General features: G+C 30.5%; 1 pseudogene; it reads left to right on the forward strand.

Annotated features, from left to right (window-relative positions):
- The first annotated feature begins 770 nt into the window (after positions 1-770).
- LOC106330276 lies at positions 771-1,901 on the forward strand (annotated as a pseudogene).
- The last annotated feature ends 3,256 nt before the right edge of the window (positions 1,902-5,157 follow it).

The following is a 5,157-nucleotide window of genomic DNA, read 5'->3' on the forward strand; positions in this document are numbered from 1 at the left end:
AAACGCCTAAACTAAAGATTTACCAGTAGTAATGGTAATTATGATCTGGTAGGGTTTAATTCATTAAATAAAGTTAATTTAGGGTTTTTTTGTTAAATACTTAGTTTGTGGGTTTTTACATAAAATAAACTTAGTTGAGGGGTTTTAACGTTAAAAATCCTTTTAAATATATTAAATCAGATTATGTTTAATATCATTTTGTTCGTTTTATCCTTTTAATTTCTAAAAATGTATTTATACATTTTTTTATAAAAAAAAATCTAGATTTCATGAATGTCTTAATAAAAATATAACTAAACTCTTAAGTATAATTTGTATATATGTGTATTTATGAAGGTCTTCATAAATGTGTATAACATTTTTTGAATTTAACTTTTTATTTATAATCTTTTTTACAGTTTAAAAAGATATTGATAATTATGTATAATATCATCACAAAATTAAAAAAAAAAATCATAAATATATATTAAAATTATATTTTAAATGTGTATTTAGTAAGACTTTCGTGAATATATATATATATATATATATATATATATATATATATATATTTATTTATTTATATTTTAAGATAGTTTCATAAGTTAGGCTTTAAGGTTAAAGATAGACGTCCAAATCTCTCTTCTCTGTCTCTCTCTCTTTTTATATAGTTGACCTTAAAACCTAAATTCTCTTTGCTATTCTCTAGCTCTCTTCTTTTCTCTTCGCTATCCTCTCTTCTCTCTTTCTTCTTTGGGAGTTCACGTCAGAAGCACAAAAAATAAAAGATAATGGTGACCCCCAAACTCCCATGGGACTTGGAATCAGAAATACTTTCTAGGGTTCCTCCCACATCTTTAAAACGTTTGCAGTTAAGTTGCAAACGATGGAACCCTTTATTCAAAGATCAGAGATTTATCAACAGTCACATGGGCAAAGCAACAACACAGATGGTCTTAAAGAAGGATGAATCGGCTTATTCATTCAGTTTAGATTTCCATGGACTCCACAATAGGTATGATCAGTTTATTACGTTTACAGGAAAACTTCATAGTCTGAAGGATTCAGAAGATGTCAAGATATCTAAAATAATAGACTTGTGGTTTGGAACCCTTGTACTGGTCAAACTAGTTGGATTCTATCTAACGGTTACGCCATGAACCATAAGTATTATCTAGGATACGGTAACAAGAACAAATCATGCGATAGCCTCAAACTCTTGAGGCTTAGCAGAGTTGATACGTTTGAAATGTATGAGTTTAACTCTGACTCATGGAGAGCTTTTCATGACGATGCTGTTAGTGGGTGGAAATTATCATCGCGTGACGTCTCTTTAACCGGGAAATACTTCCTGGTTATATTCAGATGATGAAGAAGAAGACGATCTGGTTAATTGTATTCTCATATTTGGTTTCACTACAGAGAGATTTGGACGTCTGTCTCTTCCTTTTCATAATGATGATAACGATGCGGGTGTAGTTCTATCAGTTGTCAGAGAAGAGAAACTTGCGTTGCTATTTCAGAGCTTTGCTACTTGTCCATCAGAGATGAAGATATGGGTGACCAACACTAAGGCTGATGAGGCCAAGGAGTTGTCGTGGAGCTTGTTCTTAGTAGTGGATTACACTAAAGTTACAGAAGCCATGACGAAGGTAATTTGTTTCTTGGTGGACGAGGAGAATAAAAGGGTCATGTTTTGTCTTGAAGACAATGAAGACAATGAAGATGAAGAGAGGACCATAATTCACATTGGTGGAGAAGATATACATAAAATAGTCTATAGCGAGTACATCCCAAAGCCAAAGGTGATAAACCTTGACTACAAGAGGCTATTTCATAGTCCACTTCTCGTCAGTTATATTCCAAGTTTGGTCCGAATTCCGTTAAAACAAAGTAATCCTGATGGCAACAGAAAAAGATGATTAGTTGATTATCAATTAGGGTTGTTTCTGTTTAGTTAATAAACATAGCAGCTGGATTTTCTTTGTTTTCGTTTCTTTTTCTATATAGAGTTTTTCTGGAAAAAAATTATTTTTTGGTGATCTTACTCAAATATATTAGTTCTGGTCAAAGTTTTTCATAAATATGTGTAATGTTTTATAAATACCAGAAACAAAGAGACGAACACCAAGGAGTAGAAAAGCTCTGAGATAGTTGGTGAAAATATCATTACATTGGCAGGACTTTAAGTAATCTAACTATTTAACTACCACACAAATAAGATCTTAACGTCCTCAAGTTGCAACATGCAAAATTTCAAGTCGTTTTATTGAGTTCAACTCTGTATACTGGACGGTTTTCTTTCGTCCTCATGTATATGAAGTGTGGAGAGCAAGAAAAGATAACGTAGTTATGTCTTCTTCTTTTTTCCCTTTCACGTATATCATTTGGAGCTTACAAGGAGAGCATTACAAAGAAAAATAAGGAGAGAAAGCTTAGTTTGAAGTTTGTACACATAGGAGAGGCTAACGAAACGAAGACGAGTGGCATCGAGCAAGCAGTACTTATCACGGAAGGAGAGTGTGAGAGTTGAATGAATCCAAACCAAGTCGATACAACAGGCTCTGAGGACACCGCAAGGACATCGACAGAAGGGCGGTCAAGGCTCAACAAACTAAGTTGGTCAGCATTCTTCAGTCACTCAAACATTGTTATATTTCTTACTACACATTTCTTGATTTCATCTGAGATGTTCAAGCCAAATAAATTGAGCATATATATCCAATTAGAACTAAATTAAACCAAAACATAAACCGATCTGAATTTTAACTGAATTTGATTATTCTTTATAATTCAAACCAATACGAAAAAACGGACCGGACCCAAAATTTAGTTTAACAATGAAATGATTCTTGACAAGTTGAACTAATACTGAAAAAAATCTGAAACAAAACTTATAACTCTCTAAATCTAATAACATGCAACGATGATTTATATTTGCTCCATTTACTTGCTTTTCTAGTTAATCTTGAAGAAAATATACTGAAAATTTTGAACCTAAACCGAGTTTTCAACTTCTTTTAAGTAGCTATATATATGATTAGTTGATTACATCATACATGTTACACGTATAGCACCATTAGGCAGTGATTAAATAAAACACTGTACCGCAATAGCTAATTATTAGACCGTTTAAATCAAGGTTCTAAAAATTGGTCTAGCTCGGTTCTTTCCGAAATGATTTTTTTAAAATACGATTTATACCGATTTATACGATCAAATCAGTTTAAACTGTTCTTAATTGGTTAAAATCGCCTTAAATCGATCTAAATTGGTCTTAATATGCTAAATTAAGCAATAATGTTACTATAAATCCAATATTTTGTTTAACTTCTTTAGTTTTGTATATCTAATTTTGATAATTCATTACAATAATTTTATAATTAAACTCAAAAATAAAATATCTCATATAAATGTAAAAAAAAAAATATAATAAATGAATAATTCGTTAACACCTAGGCCTCGTCTAAGCTCCGAATAATCCACCTAGTCGCTAATCCTCTATAGAGCGTCTTGTTACCGCCTAGTGATTTCTTGAACATTGGTTTAAATATACATCAAAACATCAAAGTGACAAAACTTAATTACTAATCAGAAAATTATGAAGATTTTTTAATAAACACATCAAACATATAATTTAAATAGTGGGTGATCTTCTTGAATAAAATCACTACTGGTTGTTGCAGATCAATCATATTCACAAGTAAAAAAGAACAAAAAAAAAAGATGAAGAATATATAGTTTGGTAGTATATAGAATATAGGCCTGATTACTTTACGACATTTGTATATCTATCAATACATTAAATACTATAATCTATTAGACTTATAAACTAATTAAACAATATATTTGAATCCTTCATTCCTCATACATGGAAAGTTTGAGAACTTATTCTCATCTCAAAAGAAGTTCCTTCACTTTTACAGCCATGCATCCATCGGTCGGTCTCCAATGAATTTTCTCTAGACAATAATCTTACTTTAAACCTCGTATAGATCATATATTATATAGAGATACGTATGTATTTACGTGTTAAAGGCATATTGTATACACGAGAGGTTGTCGTTTGTGTAGCACAATTTCCTAGCTACTTCCTATTCTCTCTTTTTCTCTTCCTATAAATATGAATACTTAGAGATGTATACATATATTCAAGTTGAGTGATTGTAGTACACATATATAAGACAAACTGAGATGGGTAGGAACAAGAAATCATCAACGTTTTCGGTAATAAGAGCTTTGCTACCGTGCTGTTCGAACAGTGGAGATGACTGGAGCGAAGAAGGAGTGATCATAAGGTCAAGAATCATGACCAGTGATGAAGATGGTCGACTTTGGATCGCTGAGCCAGGGGTCGATAGAAGAGCTAATTCTTTTATTGCTAGGTTCTACGAGAACCGTGGCTCCGATCCTAATTGCAAAAGTGCTACCCCTTGAATGATTTTATGTGCTTTGCCTTCTTTATTTTGTTTCTTCCATGTTTTCTTTTGATCTCGTGTTAGTTTATAAAAACAATAACATGCTATTCGTAATACCCTGTCTTTGTTAGTACGTGTCTTAATTTTCGTTTGTTTATTTATGTAATAATAATAACTAATGAGATTTATAAGTTATGGTATGTTCCAAAAAAAAGAAGAGATTTATAAGTTATGGCTTCATACTGTTTATTTATATATACAAAAATATATTGGAAAACTTGTTTCTGACTTACGCCTTTTACTTTCTTAAAAACATAATAATAACTAGATTTTTCACCCGCACGGATGTGCGGGTAGATTTTCATTTTATAAATATATGACGTATACCATCGCAAAACTTTAAAAGATATTTACGTTTTAGTGTTATATATTGTGTAAATCTATAATGTTATTGGTTATGTTTCTTATTCGATATTATTATTGTATAATGATTTGTTTTATATATTTTACTTTATTATTAATTGTTGTTATATATTAATATATTTTCGAGTTTGGTAAAATAAATTCATAGTATGAAATAAAAAAAATTGAGAATCTCCTTTCTTTTATTTTCTCTAATTTTTACAGACTGAATACAATACATTTTAAAATTTTATTTAGTTATACTATAAACTGATATTTTCTTAGCATAATTTATATTTCTATGTTATTTATTTTAGTATATTGTGGGATTTTATAAGTAAATACTTTATAATAATAA

The sequence above is a fragment of the Brassica oleracea genome, chromosome C3 (genome assembly GCF_000695525.1).
Source record: "Brassica oleracea var. oleracea cultivar TO1000 chromosome C3, BOL, whole genome shotgun sequence".
Lineage (NCBI taxonomy): Eukaryota > Viridiplantae > Streptophyta > Magnoliopsida > Brassicales > Brassicaceae > Brassica > Brassica oleracea.